The sequence below is a fragment of the Somniosus microcephalus genome, chromosome 6, assembly GCF_052327205.1.
Source record: "Somniosus microcephalus isolate GS21.2 chromosome 6, FLI_Smic_1.0, whole genome shotgun sequence".
NCBI lineage: Eukaryota > Metazoa > Chordata > Chondrichthyes > Squaliformes > Somniosidae > Somniosus > Somniosus microcephalus.
This window is the reverse complement of record NC_140992.1, coordinates 162,909,152-162,930,819: the sequence shown is the minus strand read 5'-3', so window position 1 is coordinate 162,930,819 and position 21,668 is coordinate 162,909,152. Positions and strand designations below refer to the sequence as shown.

At 44.3% G+C, this 21,668-nt stretch overlaps 1 long non-coding RNA gene and 1 pseudogene across 1 annotated transcript; both read left to right on the top strand.

The window, feature by feature from the left end:
* The first annotated feature begins 1,554 nt into the window (after positions 1-1,554).
* LOC147116160 (uncharacterized) lies at positions 1,555-17,727 on the top strand. The gene is made up of 2 exons (XR_015078756.1): positions 1,555-2,031; positions 13,255-17,727. It is a non-coding gene; the product is annotated as an uncharacterized LOC147116160 (long non-coding RNA).
* Positions 2,791-4,498, top strand: LOC147116161 (uncharacterized; annotated as a pseudogene).
* Positions 17,728-21,668: the final 3,941 nt, after the last annotated feature.

Sequence of the window (21,668 nt, the reverse complement as noted above, 5' to 3'; positions counted from 1 at the left end):
TGCGATCTGTGCCTTGCTCCTCCTGCAGCTCCAGTCCTTGCTGCTGTGCTATGTGGTGATGCACACAGCAAACAACGATGATTCTGGAGACCCTGGCTGGTGTGTACTGAAGGGCTCCTCCACATCTGTCAAGGTAACTGAAGTGCATCTTCCGCATGTCTATTGCTTGCTCTATGACACATCGTGTGGTCATGTGGCTCTCATTATAACACTCCTGGGCCTCAGTATTTGGCCTCCTCAAGGGTGTCATGGCCCATGTCTTCAGTGAATAGCCCTTGTCTCCAAGCAGCCAGCCAGTAAGTCTATTTGGAGGTGCAAAGGTCTGAGGGACGGTGGAATGGTGCAGCATGAAATAATCATGACAGCTGCCAGAGAATCTGGCACTCACATGCATGATGATTTTTTTATGTTTGTAGACGAGCTGCACTTTGAGGGAGTGGAAGCCCTTGCATTCACAAAGACTCCTGGGTGATGATGGGGTGCCCTGATGGCCACATGTGTGCAGTTGATGACGCCCTGCACCCGTGGGGAGCCAGACAGTGTGGCAAAGCCAACCACCCGATCAGTAACACTGGCTTCATCAGTGGCAAAGTTGATATAATTGGTTGACTTGTCAAACATTCCATCATTCACCTGGGTGATGTATCTGTGGGCGGTCGACTGCGAGCTCCTCCAAATGTCTGTTGCACATCCCTGGAAGGAGCCTGAGGTGAAGAAGTTGAGGGCAGTGATGACTTTGACAGCCACTGGTCAGACACGCCCACCAGGTCTGCTGGGCAGCAGGTTTTGCTCCAGCAAGCTACAGATGTCTGCGATGACCTAGCGTGATAGCCTGAGCCTTCTGAAGAACTGCTGCTCAGTCATGTCCAGGAAGCTCATCCTCTTCCTGAATACCCTGTGTTGGGGGCATCGCCTCTGGCACGGTGCAGCCCTCTGCTGACCACCTCCTGTGCAGCATCAGCATGGTGAGGAGAACTCCTCAGTGGTTGCTGCTGCTGCTGCTGGTGTTGTTGGTGCTGCTGCTGGTGTTGTTGGTGCTGCGGCTCATCTTGTTCCAATTCTGAGGTCCAAGGTGAGACAGCATAAGTGGCACCCAAGCTGATGTAATAGAGGGCAGGTAAAGTGGAGATCAAAGGGCCAATCCCTCAATCATAGCGACTAGCAAAGTGGTGGAAGTGGATTCCGAGGTTACAGAAATGATCTGCAAACTGCTGACAGCTAAATCTCTGCACAAAATGGAGTCAGCAAGATCCTTTCCATTAGTCAAGTAATCAGGTGTAATGTGTTTTTCCCAACTCTCAACTAATGGACTCGCACAATGGCCACTGAGCTTCCACCTCCCCTTCACAGGTGAGGTTCCCGACGTGCATGAAACCCATGCTCCTGAAGTTAAAGTCAAAAGCTGCTGGTAAAAACCCTCTTAAGGTTCTCTCATCAAGCATTTATGTACTTGAATGAGGTCGCCCGCCTCTCCTGAGCGGGTCCGTGGCACACCTCCAAACACTCCCAAGTTAAAAGCAGAAGTCGATGGGATGACAGTGAGAATAAAAAGGTCAATGAAGAAGAAACGAGAAACTGTAAAGGCAGCAAAAAAAGTAAAAAGCTAATCTGACCTTTAGTTGCTAAAATGGCTGGTGCCTACGATGTTGCACCATGCTGATAAGGAACAATGTAGGGCGGCGTGCAAAAATTGTACAGACAGTAAGTAATCTTAACCGCATCACGGGATATTTACTTAGCTGTAACTCAATCACAAAATGCAGCTTGCCCAGCTCGAACTGCCAGACAAGGAAATCACGTTAAAAGTATATGTGTACAGCTCATGATTGGCGCAGAATGTATGCTGTGTTAATGCTTCCGCAATGCATGTATAAATATGTAGCACGCTGTATGTCAAATTGCTTACTCTGTTGGACTTGTCAGACTCTTGCAGGAGTCGGTGCCGATATACCAGAGTAAGACTCCGCGGATAATAAATCTGCTGAACTCTCCAGTTGTATTCAACTCAGTGACTGCTGAACCAGACTGAGGGTAAAAGAATCCGAATTATCATTTGGTGTCAGAAGTGGGATCTCAACGGACAGTCACCGAGAGTTCGCGAATTAAGAGCTGAATCCTCTCGGACAGGGAAGGAGGAAATGGGCCCCCGATGTAAGTAGTTTTCTCTTACTACCTTGGTTTTCCTCCGATTCCGCCAGTCCGATGACGAGTCGGCCAATCGCTAGCTCCCGTGTGGTGTCCCGCCGAGATCCAGGTCAGTCTGGCGAATATTGGAAGAGATAGGTGATTAGGTCAGTGATCGGATATCACTGAGGGTCAGTATACGTACTGAGGAAATAACTAGGAACTGTGTAAACTTAGAAATAAGCACTTGTGTCAGGTAAAGCATTGACCTTGTATATCACTTGGCCCGCCTAGGCTCTGAACAAGTTTAAAACGCGACTGTGTAAAGTTCACAAGGGGAGTAAGATGGGCAATTGTTTAGATACCATGACTGAATCGGGTAGCGCCTTACAGACCCTTTGTGAACAACATCCTGACAAAGCAAAGCAACTTAGACAGTTGTCGGGAGGATTAAATAAGAAATTAGGAAGTGATCACTGGCCACTAGGAGGAACTAAGAATCTAGATGCCGCTAAAAAGGCTCAAGAACTAATTTGGAGAAGTAACAGGGGTACCACAGCCAAAGAACTAATTGCCCTATGGAGACAGTACTGCCAGGAACTAAAAGAAACTTCCTTGTTAGCAAGTTGGCAGGATAATGCCTTAAAATTAGGAATAGGACTTACCGGAGGAGGGGTAGTCAAACCAGTAGAGGTACTGAAAAAGGAATGCGCTCATGAGAAACGCTTGAAACAGGAGTCTGAAAAGACCATGGGCGAGTCTGGAAAGACTGATAAGAGTGGATTACGTAATCCAATGGCTGGCCTTGCCTTAACAGAGGGAGATGATGATGATTTGGAAGAATGGAATCACAGGGCTCATGTTGTTCCCCATGCTCCCCCCCTTGTACGTTAACATTTATCCCCCGGTGGCACCCGTACCAACTGTACAAACCCCCGCGCCGACACCTCAAGTATCTGCCAGTGCCGTTTCCCCGCCGCCGTCAGTCACGGTTCAAGTGAATAATCCCCCGCCGGTCCAGATGGGAGACCAACAACCGGGTCCCCAGTATACTGACCCTGTTGCTTTTTACACCCGACTCAGGACTAAGAATAATCGGCCCCCGAGGCCACCCTCCCCACCCCAACCCAGCCCATCAAGGTCACGAAAACGGAGAAATCAAAGGCAGATGATTCAAAGTCAGAGACTAGAGAGTCAGAGCCAGAGTACCCTCAAGGCTTTAAGGTCCTTTTTAGAGTGCTGGGACCATAGTGACATTGACAGTGGAGATTCAGGAGACGACTTGTCATCCCTGGAATCAGAATCCGATACCGAGAGACCCGCCAGACATAAACCGACACCCCGGCAGTTGCCAGTGAAACAAATGCCTAGCCCTGCCTTTAACACGGCTAATCCAGTGGCCGCCGGTAACCCCCAGACCATAGGTATCTACTACCCCTGGAAACCTAACAAGATAATGGCTAACTTAACCAGGATGCCAGATAGGAAGAAATCCCCCACCTTGTTTGTAGACTTCCTCCGGACTACTATACTCGTCTATCATGCTGAATCAAGAGACTTATGGGCGTTAGTACAGCAGGTCTTGACTCCCGCCGAACATGCAAGGTTCTTGGTTAACCTAGGCCTTGCGGACCATGCCGCATTAGAGAATCAACATGCACAGAGAGATGCTCGTGAACGTGCCATACTCACTGCTTTAACCACCACCCTACAGAAGCCGATTGACATATCCAAGGTGTTGGGTACTAAACCACGAAAGGGCGAGGGAGCAGAGGAATTTCTAGAGAGATTCTCTGAGGTATATCGGAGTCAGTCAGGAGATGCTAATTACCAGAATGGAGCAAACTCGCCGCAATACTGTGCTATTCTGATAAATTGTCTACCAACCTCGGTGTCTGAAGCAATTAAGACTAACAATATGGACTGTTCAGAGAATTGTCCCAGCCAGATGGCCAGGGCAGTGAAATATTATTGGAAAGAGAGTAAGAATCAGGAGAGTCAGCCCCAGGTCAAAGTCAAGACTGAGTATGTGATGAAAAAGGAAGAGCCAAAGCCCACCCAAGATGTGATAGGATATCAGACGGAGCCCCAGTACTGTGTCCCAGGGCAGGTTGATGGACAAGGGTACGGATATCATGGCCCACCCTACGCTCCCCCGAGACAAAATTTCAGCGGTAGAGGAAGAGGAGGGAGGCAAGCAGGGTCAGATGCCTGTTTCAACTGTGGTCAGCAAGGCCACTGGAGCAAGGAATGTCCCTCCCGAAGACAAGGAAGAGGAGACCATATGCAAGGACAACGGGGAGGTTGGCAGGGAAATCGGGGACGAGGAAGATATACAGACTTCTCCCAAAATAATCCGTTTCCCCAGTACTGACTGGCCCACCTCGTGGTGAACGGGTTCCAGTCGGACAAGGAGCCCGTTCTATCACTACTGATTGGAGGGAACTGGCATATGTTTCTGGTAGACACCGGAGCATCTATGTCATCCGTCCAATTGGAGCTCAATCTCCCTAAATCCGGGGAGACACAAAGCCTGTCCAGATTCCAAGGACAAGTGTGCCAGTACCCGATATCAGAACCAGTTGAAGTAGCATTTCGAAATGAGTCCGTAAAACACCAATTCGTAATCACAAATGGGCTGGATTGCAATCTCATGGCCAGAGACCTGTTATGTGCATTTCAATTAAGACTTGAGTGTGGGAACGAAGGAATAACTGTGAAACCATGGGCCCCTAAAAGACAATGTTATGCCTCTATCACCCCACAATGGTGGACTCTGGACTTAAAGGATGAACCCCCATCTCATGTAACCCTAGCTTATGATCGAAGTGGAAAAGATAAGGAGTTGGAGAATTTTTACCAAGCTTATGGAGGGACTGAGTGGGATGTTGTTCTCCAAGCCATAGTTACGGGACCGGAGGGGAAAGCAGAATATGTTGAGGCTCCCTCGGAATTGTGGAAGCAACCCCTAACTGTAGCCCCACACATCACCCGGGAAGTGAACTTCCCCTACCATGCGAAAGATCTGGGACCCATGGTAAAACAGGCAGTTGAACAAGCTAACCCAGATGACCGGCAGGAGCAGGCCCTGTCAGGCGGTCGAACTATCCTGTTCTACCAAGAACCAAAGGTAGCCTTGACACAGTTGCACCACCACGTCGGGAATGAGGTACCGGAATACGTCAATCCGCGAGTGTGGGCAGAAGACCCCACACAGGTAGGATGCGTTAAAATAACTCTCATCCAAATCGCCCTACAGGAAAATGTTGTACTACCCTCCATATGACAGTATCCGCTGAAACAACAAGCGATACCAAGCATTGATAAACTGATCACGGGACTACTGAAACAAGGAATCCTGATTAAATGCCAGTCCCCGTGCAACACGCCCATACTTGCAGTTTCAAAACCAGGAAAGCCAAACCAGTACAGACTAGTACAGGACTTACGATCTATCAATGCTATTGTACAACCGCTTCATGCACTGGTACCTAATCCAGCTCACATTCTGGCCCAGGCCCCTGCACAAGTGAAAATCTTTGCAGTAGTCGATCTCCAATACGCCTTCTTCACCTTGCCACTGGAACCGGCAAGCCAGTACCTCTTTGCCTTTACTTATAATGGACAACAGTATACGTGGACCCGACTGCCGCAAGGTTTTGTAAACTCTCCAACATTATTCTCTAGGTGCCTACAAGGACAGTTGCAGACTTTGACCTTAAAACATGGTTCCGCTCTGGTCCAATACATGGACGATTTGCTAATAGCTAGCCCTGATGAACAAAGTAACCGGGAAGACACTGCCCAGTTGCTTAATCACCTATCCTCACTAGGGTATGTAGTATCTCAATCAAAGGTACTAGTGGCTCAACAGAAAGTTAAGTTCCTCGGCTTCATGCTCTCAGCAACCGAGTGGAGTCTAGAGAGAAGCAGGATTGAGCCAATCTGTCAGTTCCCCGTACCCCGTAATGCGAAACAAGTGAGGCAATGGATGGGGATGGTAAACTACTGTAGACAATGGATACCCAACATCGCTCTGGAAACCAAACGACTGACACCATACACCAGTATGGAGGGCAAGTTTCAGCTAGATCCTGTCGCCCTGAGAGCGTTTGAAAACCTAAAGGGAGCATTGTCACAAGCACCAGCGTTGGGGAGACCCCTGTATGACAGGCCCTTCCAGCTATACTGCACTATCCTCACTGATTGTTCGACTGCTGTCCTAACTCAAAAACATGGGGACAAGCATAGGCCGGTGGCTTACTACTCCTCGAAGTTATATCCGGTAGCGCTAGGGCATCCCGTATGCACCCAGATTCTGACCGCCATCTATAATAACCTACAGTCGGCTGCCAATCTAACTTTGCAACAAGATATTACAGTATACAGTTCGCACTCGGTAACTGCACTATTAGGCCAATTACAAACTCAGCACCTCACTATGGCCCGACAAAATAAGTACGAGATATACCTGTTGAATAATCCTAAACTGCAATTTAAGCATTGTACTACTATCAACCCAGCATGTTTTCTCACAGAACCACCCCTCGAACAAACGGACCCAGGACATGATTGTCTATTTTTAATCAAGGAAGATACCTCCATCACGGATGATCTATCTGATGCCCCAATGCAGAGTCCTGACACAACCATGTATGTAGATGGAAGTGCGTCCGTCAGTCCCCTTGGGAAAAGACTTTCTGGATATGCCATCGTAGATCAGGACGGTAAAACTTTGGAGTCTGCCGCCTTTGAGTTTCCGTATTCCGCCCAACAAGCAGAACTGTTCGCATTAATACGAGCTTGTATCTTAGGAAAGGACTTAAAGGTTAACGTTTATACAGACTCGAGATATGCCTTCGGAGTGGTTCATGATTTCGGACAATTATGGAAAAACAGAGGGTTCCTAACCTCTGCAGGAACACAGATATCCCATCAGAAATTAATACCTGACTTGCTACAAGCCCTCATACTACCAAAATAGATTTCCATGATAAAGTGCTCCGCACACACAGCAGGACAAACCCCAATAGATATAGGGAATAGATGCGCTGACCAGGAAGCTAAGGAAGCGTCCCAGGAACAACGAGTGGTTGTGCCTAGAATGATGAGCCAGACTAAAAGCTCAAATAAAAGCAAGTCTCCCTCGGAAAAGCCAATGCCAACCATCCAAGAGGTCATTAAGTTACAGGAGGACGCTCCTGACTGTGATAAGGGACTGTGGAAACAGCTCGGTTGTACATATGATTGTGTGTCTAAACTATGGGTCACCCCTGCCGAGCAAACTTGTATGTCAGATGAGCTAGCATTATGGGTTATTGAATGTATACACTTTTGTGGTGATTATTTCCTATGTTTAATAAGAAGTATTGTGATTGGTGAATGGGGTGGTTGTTCTCTGTATTAGTAAGAAGTATTGTAATTGGTTGTTTGTTTCTACATTGAGATATATGTTGTAAACTCTTTGGTAGTGGATGTCAGGTGATTTGTGGTGGCCATCTTAAATTCAGTTCTCTCTAGTCATTGTTGGAGACTGGTGTTGAAAGATGTGCTACTGGGTTTTTAAAGTTAATAAAGCCTAGATTAGAAAGGCAAATCTATTCTTTATTTCAATTTATTAACTTTTTATCAGAATGGAGTGATATCTTCAACCAGAACGATTCAATGCTGACCCTAATTCTGCAGGAGTGGATGATAAATGGAAACATTGGTATTGTACATTTACAAATTTTTTGGGTGTGTTGGAACAAGAGTCTCTGAATAAGCTGAATATGCTGATCAACTACATTGCTCCGGATGTGTATAAGTATATTTTGGACTGTAAAACTTACGAATTGGCTATTTCTACATTGGAGAAGATTTTTGTTAAACCAAAGAATGAGGCATTTGCACGTTACCTTCTATCTGCCCGTAGGCAGCAGGTGGGAGAATCTTTGGATACTTATTTACAAGCACTTCGGCACCTTGGTGCTAACTGTAATTATAAAGCCGTGACGGCCGAAGAATATAAGGAAGAACCGGTACGGGATGCTTTTATTAATGGACTACTGTCTAGATCAATTCGTCAGCGGTTGTTAGAAAATAAGACTTTGGCTCTCAAGAGTGCTTTTGAGCAAGCTTCTACATTGGATATGGCTCAGAGAAGTTCGGATTCTTATGCTCTTTCTAATCGGCCTGTGACTGTGGTTTCAGCAGTTCCGGATGAAAAGGAATTAGGTGGACTTAATGGGAGTGGTTTACTAGATTCTGAAATAGTTTCTACTCCAACAGCTCCACCTTTTACTTTGGCGGCTGTTGCCTCTAGGATTCAGAAGTGTTATTTTTGTGGGAACGTCCGGCATCCTCGTTTGAAGTGTCCTGCCCGGGAGGCTGTATGTAGTAAATGCGGCAAGAGAGGTCATTATGCACGTGTTTGTAAATCATTAGGTTCAATTACCTCCTCTTCTGCGACTATTCAACCTGTAGAGAGGGCATTTATTGCATCAATTTCTGCTGCATTTGCTCATGGCCTAAACAAAGCTATAGTTGTGGCCCAAGTTAATGGGTTAGAAGTGAAGGCTCTCATAGATACGGGCAGTACTGAGAGTTTTATAAGTCTTCAGTTTGTGAAGGAAAGGTGTTTGAAAATCTTGCCTGTTACTTATCAGGTGTGTATGGCTCAGCCGACCCTTACTTCACAAGTAGCTGGTTGTTGCCTTGTGAAATTGATTCTTCTAGGTAATACGTATGCTGATATATGCCTATCTGTTTTGCCTAATCTTTGTGTGGATATTTTGATTGGTCATGATGTGCTTAAATTACACGAGAGTCTTAGTCTTTCGTTTGGAGGGACTAAGCCACCCTTATCCATTTGTGGATTAACTTCTTTATCCATTCCTCCATTATCACTTTTTTCCAATTTGATGCCGGAATGTAAGCCAATTGCTACCAAGTCAAGAAGGTATAGCAGTCAGGATAGAGAATTTATTAATTCTGAAGTCCAACATCTTTTATTGGAAGGAATCATTGAACCTAGTTGTTCGCCTTGGCGGGCTCAGGTAGTTGTCACCACTAACGAGAGGCATAAGAAACGAATGGTGATAGACTACTCTCAAACTATTAATAGGTATACTCAATTAGATGCGTACCCTTTGCCTAAGATTAATGAGCTTATCAACAAAGTGTCTCAGTATAAGTTTTTTAGCACTATTGATTTAAAGAGTGCTTATTATCAGATTCCTATTGTTAAGAGGGATCAACCATATACAGCCTTTGAGGCTGGTGGAAAGCTGTATCAGTTTTGCCGAATACCATTTGGTGTTATCACAGAATCACAGAAATCACAGAAACCCCACAGTGCAGATAGAGGCCATTTCGGCCCATCGAGCCTGCACTGACACATATCCCACCCGATCCCCGTAACCCCCACACCAACACATATCCCACCCTATCCCCGTAACCCCACATATTTAATCCCCCTAACACTAAGGGTCAATTTATCATAGCCAATCAACCTAACCTGCACATCTTTGGACTGTGGGAGGAAACCGGAGCACCCGGAGTAAACCCACGCAAACACGGGGAGAATGTGCAAACTCCACACAGACAGTTGCCCGAGGCCGGATTTGAACCCGGGTCCCTGGCGCTGTGAGGCAACAGTGCTAACCACTATGCCACCGTGCTACTAATGGTGTTGCTTGTTTTCAACGGGCAATGGATGCTTTTATAAGTGATAACTCTCTCTCTGACACCTTTTCATATTTAGATGATATTACGGTGTGTGGTAAATCAAGGGTGGAGCATGATTCTAATTTAGAAAGATTCCTTCAAGCTGCGGAAAAAGTTGGTTTAACTTTTAATAAAGAGAAGTGTATCTTTTCGACTACTGAGGTAAATCTACTGGGGTATATTATCTCGGGAAATAAGATTAAACCAGATCCAGAACGTCTGCGACCATTGATCGATTTACCTTATCCTACTAATTCTCAGGCTTTGCAACGAGTTGTTGGACTGTTTTCTTACTATTCTAATTGGATTGCAAACGTTTCGCAGAAGATCCAGCCCCTTATACGGGTTACGACATATCCTCTATCATGGGAGGCCAGGACATGTTTTGATAAATTTAAAAAGGATATCCTAGGAGCAGTTGTGCATTCTATTGATGAGCAGGTTCCCTTTGTGATTGAGACGGATGCTTCTGATTTTGCAATTGGGGCTACTCTGAACCAAAATGGAAGACCTGTGGCCTTTTTCTCACGTACTTTGAACAATAGTGAAAAAAGGCATTCTTCAATAGAGAAAGAGGCATATGCAATAGTAGAAGCACTGCGAAAATGGAGACATTATTTATCGGGGCGACATTTCACGTTGGTAACCGATCAAAAATCGGTGTCCTTTATGTTTGATGTTAAACATTTTGGAAAGATTAAGAATGATAAAATAATGAGGTGGAGGATTGAGTTGGCATGTTACCATTTTGATATAGTTTATCGTCCGGGGAAGGATAATGTTGCTGCTGATGCACTGTCAAGGGCTTATTGTTATGTGATTCACGGAGATACGCTTATTAATCTTCACAATGCTTTATGTCATCCTGGGGTTACGAGGATGATACACTTCGTACGCAGTAAGAATTTGCCCTTTTCAGTTGAAGACGTCAAGTGGATGACTTCATCATGTTCGATCTGTGCTCGGTGTAAACCGAATTTCTTTAAGCCTCAATGAGCTCATATTATAAAGGCTACTTCTCCTTTTGAACATTTGAGCGTTGATTTTAAGGGGCCTCTTCCTTCAACGACTCAAAATCGATACATATTTACTGTTGTGGATGAGTTTTCAAGGTTTCCTTTTGCTTTTCCTTGCGCAGATGTATCAGCTGCTACAGTTATCAAATGTCTGACTCAACTTTTTGTCATCTTTGGGATGCCGGCGTATATCCATTCGGATCAAGGAAGTTCTTTTATGTCTTCCCAGTTGAAGGAATACCTTCAGAGTCGGGGAATTTCTACTAGTAGAACTACCCCGTATAACCCCCAGGGTAATGGACAGTGCGAACGATACAATGGGGTGATCTGGAAGGCAGTTGTGTTGGCTTTGACATCCCGGAATCTTAAGAATACACAGTGGAAAATGGTACTGCCTGATGCCCTGCATTCCATTAGATCATTGCTTTCAATGGCTACTAATGTGACCCCCCATGAAAGGCTCTTTAATTACCCGCGGAGATCTACTACGGGATATTCGGTACCTTCATGGCTTACTATGCAGGGACCTGTGTTGCTTCGACGTCATGTTAGATTGTCAAAATATGATCCTTTAGTGGAGGAAGTGGAGCTGTTGGAGGCAAATTCCCAATATGCTCATATTTGATTCCAAGATGGGAAAGAAAGTACTGTTTCAATTAAAGATTTGGCTCCTTGTGGTGGCCAGCCCTCTTCCGAGGATACTAATAATAGTCATGATTCAGATAATGTGGATGTTGTTATAGATACTACGAATGTTTCCAATCCTATTGCAGATAATTATACTTCTATTAGTCAGCCTTTGATGGATGTTCATGACCATCCTAGTTTACTTCCTGATGGGATTTCCAATCCGGAAACCGTTGATAATCGGGATATGGATAGCCTGTCTGCAGAAGATACTTCGGTGCCTCCGGGTGTGGGAGGGCAAGGAATTTCAACAAGGTTAAGAAGGTCGACACGAACAAGATATCCGGTTGACCGATTGAAAGTGGACTTTTAAATTGATAGTAATGTTTTAAAGTTGTTGAAATATTATATTTGTATTTTAGTTGTAAATAAATTAATTATAAATTGTAAAGGTTATTTAGGTTGGAGCATGTTTTAAAAGGAGGGGTGCATGTGGTGATTATTTCCTATTTTTAATAAGAAGTATTGTGATTGGTGAATGGTGTGGCTGTTCTCTGTATTAGTAAGAAGTATTGTAATTGGTTGTTTGTTTCTACCTTGAGATATATGTTTTAAACTCATTGGTAGTGGATGTCAGGTGATTTGTGGTGGCCATCTTAAATTCAGTTCTCTCTAGTCATTGTTGGAGACTGGTGTTGAAAGATGTGCTACTGGGTTTTTAAAGTTAATAAAGCCTAGATTAGAAAGGCAAATCTATTCTTTATTTCAACTTTGCAACTCATTTTGGTGCCAGAGCAACTAGTGACACATTATTAGCTACATGGTGGCATCCTAGATTACAATCTCTGGCTCAAGGTATTAGCAGTCACTGCCTCATTTGTCAGCAGCATAACCCGGGAAAAGGCATACCTTGTGAAATGGGTAAGACGCCGTTACCCACGGGTCCTTTTGAGAATCTCCAGTTGGACTACATTGAGTTGGAAAGGTGTCAGTGTTATAAATATGTACTGGTTATTGTTGATGTATTTAGTAAATGGATTGAGGCCTACCCGACTACGGATAACAAAGCCTCCACTGTTGTAAAAGTTTTAATGAGAGAAATTATTCCCAGGTACGGAATTCCAAACCGATTAAGTTCAGACAACGGCCCTCACTTCGTGGGTCAGGTAAACAAGGAATTCTGCACCCAGATGGGCATCCAACAGCAGCTACATTGTGCCTACAGGCCACAGGCTGCCGGACTGGTCGAACGTGCTAATCAGACCTTGAAAAATAAACTTGCCAAATTACAGGCCGAGACGGGAACTACCTGGCTCAAACTACTCCCCGTGGCCTTGTTCCAAATACGTACTACCCCGGATGGTGCAGCAAGGTTGAGCCCTGCTGAAATCATATATGGCAGACCTCTCAAAACCCCGTGGAACCAGGAAGTCCCAAAGACTGTCCACTTTCACCACATGACGGCAGAAATGACTAACTATATTTTGTCGTTAACCAGGGCATTGAGAAGTCTGCACTCCCGGGTGCGCGCTGCCTACGTCAACCTCCCTCCTATAGCCAGTCCGTCCAAAATCGAGCCCGGAGCTTATGTATTGATCAAGAATTGGACAAGAAAAGGATTGGAACCCCGTTGGGAAGGACCCTATCAAGTCCTACTCACCACCCCAACTGCTGCTAAAGTAGAGGGAAAGAGTGCTTGGGTTCACCTCCACCACTGTAAAATTGTCAGTAATGTTATGCCTAAAACTTAAAGAATACTAACCTCTCTCTTTCTTCCAAGAAATCTCTCCTTAAACAGACGTGCCGTGCCGACTGGCCATGTAGACGCCAGAGTGGATCCTCTCCATCGGTGTCCTGCTCACTCCTGGAATAACTCAACAGTCCAGAAGGAGAACATGCCGGCGGGACCAACCCAAGCGGGTACACCATCTATGCCAAGGAGATGTGCTTCTGTGCAATGATGATAACCCAAGAGGGTTCGGGAAATGGAACGTGATCAACTTGGACACCGACATTGGGCTTTTTAGACAGCCCCACCGCTCGCTAGTGCTGAGAAACAATCACAGAGGGACATTGCCATGCTATTGGACTGAGTGTAAATTTGATTATGTTTGTCGATGCCAGGTGACCAAGTCTGTTACTGCAGGGCCATGCCGTAGAACTACAGATACCAAAAGACAAAATCGTTATCTAAAGTTCAATCAGGAAAGGAAGAGAAATGGGCTGCCCCCTATGAGCAGCTTCGACTATTTTAGGTTAGAAGGTGCCCTCACAAAAAGACGTAAACGAGATCTCCAACACACTTTCCCTGAAGAAACCCCGACGGGTAACCTATTCCTCCAGACTCACGCAGCCCTATACTCACCAAAGTCAATTGTTTGTTATCCGCCCCTGAAATCTGTTGAGGGGATGTTTGCCCCAACCCCGGTTATTGTTCCCACAGACTTTCATTTAGATACTTATCTCCCCCCTCCCACAACCAATATAACATTACCCTATACCTTAACCCCGCCCGCCAATTGCCTGAGACTAAGCAGGAACCCTGGTGGCTATGAGAATTGTTGGAATGGGACGGGCAATGGTTGTAGGTCAGTATGGGTTAAACAGAACTACACCTGCTTGGTGACACGCTGCCTCCACCATCAATGTACGGTAAGACCTGACACCGGTAGCTGCACATGTGAGCAATCCGTATGTATGTCGATAACCGAAGGAGTACAAGTTTTATGTGGAGAAGGGGATGGGACAACTCTGAAGGTAGGGGGGGAAACCTTTATTCTAGTAGAAATAGCTAATACCCAGCCTGCTGATACTCTTGAGATCTGAGGTTTGGACTATTTCCTTCCCCCGAGCCATTTAAGCACAAGGCAGAAAAGTATATCCGTGATATATACCAAACCCGGCTATTTTTTCTTGAGCCAAGGAAAAGCTACTAATTACATGGTAATAGATACCGCCCGCCAGACTGTAGCCATCGCTACCTTAATCCCTACCACAGCACCTTGCCCCTCCCAATGGACACCCCACCGAAGAATAGTAGCCAGGGCAGCCTCGGAAAAGTTTTGCTCCAAGTGGAAAGATCCTGAATCCCTAGGAGGACACGGAACCTCTATAGGATATGGATTTGCTGGTCTGTTCTCTATAGGCTATACTGGAGCCTATTTGGCCGCCAATAACCGGAACTACCTTATCTGCGGCCTCACCATCCTGGGTAATGCTACCATGGGGGCCCTCAACGCAGTCACTGAAGAATTGTCGGAACTCAGGTTATTCACTATGCTGAATAGATATGCCCTAGACTACCTGCTGGCCCGAGAAGATGGTGTCTGTGCAATAGTAAAAGGTAAATGCATTATGGGAGTCCGAGACCAGACAGAGAACATCACCCGTTTTATCACTAAGATAAGGGAACAAATGGATGATATGAAGGAAGCAAGTAACTGGGGAAACTGGGGATTTGGAGGATGGTCTGACTGGTTGATAAATATGGCTATGCACTTAGCAGTTGCAATCGTCTGTATCTTTGTTGGACTAGCAATCATGAAATTTGTGTTAGGAAAAATGCAGCTAGCTTTGGAGAAAATAGGTGCCCCGAAGATGTTAATAGTAAGACAGACCAATGAATGTGAAATGAAGGAAGTGGAAGATGAAGTAAAGTACGATGATGATGAAGAATTTGATCGACTGAATAGGTTAGACGTAACCGAGTGGGTCCCATAACGGTTGATTATCATAGAATGATAAAAGGAGGGAATGAGAATACAAAGGTCAATGAAGAAGAAACGAGAAACTGTAAAGGCAGCAAAAAAAGTAAAAAGCTAACCTGAACTTAAGTTGCTAAAATGGCTGGTGCCTACGATGTTGCACCATGCTGATAAGGAACAATGTAGGGCGGCGTGCAAAAATTGTACAGACAGTAAGTAATCTTAACCGCATCACGGGATATTTACTTAGCTGTAACTCAATCACAAAATGCAGCTTGCCCAGCCCGAACTGCCAGATAAGGAAATCAAGTAATCTTAACCGCATCACGGGATCTTTACTTAGCTGTAACTCAATCACAAAATGCAGCTTGCCCAGCTCGAACTGCCAGACAAGGAAATCACGTTAAAAGTATATGTGTACAGCTCATGATTGGCGCAGAATGTATGCTGTGTTAATGCTTCCGCAATGCATGTATAAATATGTAGCACGCTGTATGTCAAATTGCTTACTCTGTTGGACTCGTCAGACTCTTGCAGGAGTCGGTGCCGATATACCAGAGTAAGACTCCGCGGATAATATATCTGCTGAACTCTCCAGTTGTATTCAGCTCAGTGATTGCTGAACCAGACTGAGGGTAAAAGAATCCGAATTATCAACGGCGGGTTCTTGAGATGCTGTAAATTTCCCTGAGTTTAACTGCTGATCTGCCCCCAAACCTGTATGCTTCAGCGACGGGAAAATTCCGGCCATAGAGTACAGAAGGAAGGAAGTTATGCTGAACCTTTATGAATCACTGGTTAGGCCTCAGCTGGGGTATTGTGGCCAATATTGCGCACCACATTTTAGATAGAATATCAAGGCCTTGGAGAGGGTGCAGAGGAGATTCACCAGAATGGGTACCGGTGATGAGGGACTCCAGTTATGTGGAGAGATGAGAGAAAGTCAGATTGTCCTCCTTATAGCAAAAAAAGTTAATGGGAGATGTAATAGAGGTGTTGATAATCATGTAGGGTTTTGATAGAGTAGATCAGAATAAACTGTTTCCACTGACAGTGGGGTCCGTAACTAGAGGGCATAGATTTATGATAATTGGCAAAAATCCAGCTATTTGTTATAATCTGGAATGCACTTCCTGAAATGGTGGTGGAAGCAGATTCAATACTACCTTTAAAAAGGTAACTGGATATATTCAAAAAGGAGAAATTTGCACGGATATGGGGAAAGAGCAGGTGAGTGGAAGCAATTGGATAGCTTTTCCAAAGATCCAGCACAGACGTGATGGACCAAATGGGCTCCGTCTATGCTGTATGAGTCTATAATTCTATGCTTCGACAGATACCTTGTTTGGGTGCTTGCTGCACAGAACGATGCAAGCTGGCATAAGAATTGTCGGTCCAAAGAACATCCATTAAATTATTGGAAGCAACTTCAGTCACTATGGGCCCACAGCCTGCCGGCCGGCATGCCATGCCAGCACCTTCAGTGCCCAACTGGTGGAATCAGTCCAATCAACTCAAAAATAAGGGATGATAGGTCATTCTTGTAGTCCACTGGTAGGACTAGTCTGGGGCAATAACCTGCAACTGGCAAGGTTTATATACTTGAAGTTACACTTTTGCTGCAGCAAAAAGTGACAAAACCATTTAGGTTCTTTGTGAAATTGAGCATTATAACCTGCAATTTTCCGATAAGCTTCTCCATGGTTGCTTGGTCGTCCGGCTGCTGTGGTGGAGCAGCATATTCCGACCAAGGAGTTGGAGGCAAAGACATTGGGGTTGTCCAAGTTGGATGCTGTGATGGGTAAATGAGGCAACTGAAGGTTATGCCGATTTCTCGCCATTTTTCGTGGTCAACCGCTGCATAATAAAAAAAGTATCTGTGAGTGGCGCAAACTGGCACACACTGACACGGCCAGCCATGAATTCTGTCATGTTTCTTATTCATTCTCAGGATGTGGACATTGTTGACAAGGCCAACATTTATTGCCCATCGCTTGATAGGATACTTCAGTGGGAAGTTCAGAGTCGACCAAGTTAGTATCGGATTGGAGTCACATATAGTCCAGACCGGGTAAGGATGGCAGGTTTACTACCACAAAGGACATTCATGAACCAGTTGGGTTTTACACCAATCCGACAGCTTTGTGGTTACTTTTACTAATACCAGCTTTTTGTTTACAGGTTTTATTAAACTGAATTCATATTCTCAAATTGTCATTGTTAACTTGCGTTTTCTGGATTTAGTTAGTTTAGTTAGAGTCAGTTAATGGGTACAAAATTATAGACTATGCTAGTTCGATGTCGCAACATACGCTGGGTCCAAGAGGTAAAAGCAGATTTTATTTACTATTCAATGCAGCTGATGGTATCTTTTAAACTACACCTTATTTCACAATACACAGGTCACTTGTAATTCGGATGCCTCTGACCTATTATCACAGATATTGAAAAATGTTTCCATGTGTATGTTGCGTAAGTGCTGCTCTCACTTTGCACTATTTCTGTATGTATCTTTAGAGCGACAGAATAAAATGGAGCGAATTATGGCATTTAATAGATTAAAATGCTCTTATGTATATCCTTACATTTGAAATAATGTAGGATGAATACCCGTTCATTTACAATCACCTGACTTTCTCTCTACATGAAATTGGAAGTTCCAGCTCCCGTTTTAAAAGTTGTGCTTACTTTAGTAGAAATACTAAATAATTCCCGGAATTTGCGGTCAGCAGCGAAGTGAAGGTTTTCGCTACTGGCCCCAAAGTGCGCTTCGCACAAAGATATTGCAATCCATGTGTCCAGAACTTCGGGTTTCCCATGGTGCAATTCAAATCAATGAACTGTAGTGGGGTTCCCCTTGTATGAACTGCTGTGGCATCAACTAGCTGTCTGAGCAGCCAATTAAAACACAGATTTCACAGACAGTGAAAAAGGAAATGAGTAAGCTCCAATTCTAATTTTTTTTAAATAGTTCGAGGGAGGAAAACAAAGATTGGGACTCTCAGATGGTAAATTGAAAACCTTAAATAAAGATTGCCAAACTTGAAAAAACATTATTGGAAAATTTCTTTAAAAATTCATTTTTTATTAAAATGAACTAATTTCATACTAGACAAAATTAAAAGTAGTTTTCGAGGCCCCTAACGTTTGTTTAGCAGTAATAATGCTGTGAAAACCCCAGTTGCACCTAATCCTTTTGGGTTTAACTTTTAGTGGGGAATTTAACAGCGTACTCACTGCAGAAGAGCTGAAGTTTTCATCACTTTCCCTGATTTGGCTGATTACACGGATTGCTGGCTCTGTGGAGGGGGTGGGCACAGTGTAGCCTGTGACGGAACTGTCAATGACTGACCGCAGCTTTGGGATTTCCACCTGCACACCTGCCAAATCCATAAGTTGCGGCCAGTTTCAAAGGTGGAACATTGCCAGTTCACCGTCATCCCGACCAGAATTGTTGGGGCAATTTACCTTTATTTTTTATGATCAATATTTGTTTCGACATTACCGTGCCTTTATCCTGCTTTCTTGTTGATATCAGCGGCGAATTGTGATTTTGGCCGATAGTGTATTGAAAGGCCATTTTGCCTCACTCCCGATTTCTAAGAGATCCGTGAAAACCCGGAACTTGTTAAGTTTCAGCTTGACAGATCGTACGAATCTGAAGGAAATGGACAATCGCTGGCAAATAGCCCAACATTGCTCTTATGTTCATTAATAAATAGGCATTCTTATTATGAACACAGCCAGCTTTTGCTAGACACATTATTGAGCACATGTGGACTAGGTACAGTATCTGTAGAGGCATCCATCTTGACTGCTGCCTTGTGGGTAGCCTAGTGCCTCATGGGTCATGTAGTCTTGATAACCATACAGCTGGGTAGTGTAGTCTATATACATACAGCTATATACAGCGCTACACAGCTCTACGGCTCCACCTAGTGTCCACTATAGAATGACATGTTATTGATCATTACATCCCCCTTTCCTTGAGGTTTAACAAAATCAATATCAATCAACTTCCAAGAAAACAATAAAGATAATATCAGTAACACTTTTGTTAGTGCTCTATAACAATAAACATTTTTAAAACAGTCAACACATTTTCAAAGCTTTACATTGTACTCAAAGATTAAGTCTATCAGGCTTTTTTACTTCACGTGTGGATCTTCTCAACATGGGTAAGTCTGATGTGTCTTCATGAGATTGTTCTGGCGGTGAATGACAAGATGCAGCTGCGGCATTGTCATAAATCTGGTCTTGAATAGTCTCTTGTGTTTTTAGGAGGGAACGGCGGTTCCTCCTGAGAATCTGTCCTTCCTCAGTTCTAACAGTGTATGACCTTGGTCCTACTTCCTCAAGAACTGTAGCTTTCCTGTTCCATGCATCTGGATCCTCAATCCTGACAACATCATCCCTTGTCAATGTTTTTAGAGTTTTGGATGACTTGTCATAGTATGATTTCTGTTTGAGCTTTAACAGTTGAAGTCTCTGCCTCAGTTCCTCACTTTGCTGTTCTTTTGCACAGCAGGGTAGCATTGTGCAACTTGTGACCCATTAGTAGTTCAGCAGGTGAAGAACCACAGTCTAAAGGTGAGGCTCGGTAGCTCAGCAGGGCGAGATAAGGATCAGACTTGCTTTCTGTCGCTTTCTTCAGTAGCTGCTTGAGAACTTGAACACCTTTCTCTGCCTTACCATTTGACTGAGCATACAAAGGACTGGATGTGATGTGCTGAAAGTCATAATGTGCTGCAAACTGTTGCCACTCCTTACATTTGAAGCATGGACCATTGTCGCTAATGGCAATCCTGGGAATTCCATGTCTGGCGAAGATGGATTTCACATGCATTATGACACTGCTTGCTGTGGTGCTTGAGAGCAGTGCCATCTCAGGATAGTTAGAATAGTAGTCAATCACTATTAGATAGTCTTTACCATTTAAATGAAAAAGGTCCATACCAACCTTTTGCCATGGTGCTTTTGGTATGTCAGCTACTATCATTGGTTCCTTTGCTTGTTTGGTTTGGTGTTTCTGACATGTCTCACATTTGCCTATCATGTTCTCAATGTCCTTATTTATGCCAGGCCAATAAACAGGGTCTCTTGCCCTCCTTTTGCATTTTTCAATTCCGAGGTGAATCCTTTTGAGCATGTCTTGATGTAGAACCTGTGGAATGACTATTCTGTTCTGTTTTAGTAATAGTCCACTTGCGACACTCAACTCTGACCTTATGTGAAAATATTTTGGACAGGAACCTTTTGGCCAGCCATGATGAATGTTCTCTATTACTGTTTGTAATACTGTATCTTTTACTGTTTCTTCTGCTATTTGCTTTGATTTTGTGTCTGACACGGGCAGCGCGGCAGTGACCATACTCACATGAACATCCATGTCTTCTTCAGTAGAGCTCACATGACTCATTGTGGGTGCTCGGGATAGTGCATTTGCTAACACTATGTATTTGCCTGGTGTGTAGATCAGTTCAAAGTCATATCTTTGCAGCTTCATCATGAGTCGTTGAATCCTTGGAGACATCTCATTCAGGTTTTTTTTTATGATGGCAACCAGAGGGCTGTGGTCTGTCTCAACTGTGAAGGTGGGAAGTCCATATATGTAGCCATGAAACTTTTCTAGTCCAACTACCAAGCCTAGACACTCCTTTTCAATCTGGGCGTATCGCCACTCAGTATCAGTCATAGATCTGGAGGCATAGGCAATAGGCTTCCAATCTTCACCCTCTGCTTGCAGCAAAACTGCACCTAGGCCATCTGTTGATGCATCCATTGACACTTTGATTCTTTTTGTTGGGTCAAAGAAGGTGGGCACCGGTGTGGTTGTCAGCACTGTTTTGAGGTTTATCCACTCTTGTTCATGTCTTTCTGTCCATGCAAACTCATTTGTTTTATGTAGCAGGCCTCACAGACAGGCTGTCTTGGCTGACAAGTTAGGAATGAACTTTCCAATGAAGTTTATCATCCCCATGATGCGTAGCACTCCTTTTTTGTCAGTGGGTCGGGGCATTTTGAGTATGGCATTTACTTTTTCCATATCTGGCTCTATTCCTTTACCAGATAGATTATCTCCAAGGAAAGTGACTTCCTGGACGCCAAACTGACACTTGGCTTTGTTGAGCTTCAGTCCATTCCGGCATATGCTCTGTAGCACTTTAGTCAGTCTCTCATTGTGTTCTTTCAGTGTGGAGCCCCAGATGATGATGTCATCAACATAGACCCGAACTCCTTCCAGACCTTCAATTATGTGTTCCATTGCTCTATGAAAGATTTCAGATGCAGATATTATCCCGAAAGGCATTCTGAGGAAACAATACCTGCCAAATGGTGTGTTGAAGGTACAGTATTTGGTGCTCTCTTCATCCAGTTTTAGTTGCCAAAATCCTTGTGAGGCATCGAGCTTTGTAAAGTATCTGGCACCTAACATTTCACTGGTGATTTCTTCTCACTTGGGAATCTGGTAGTGTTCACGTTTTATGTT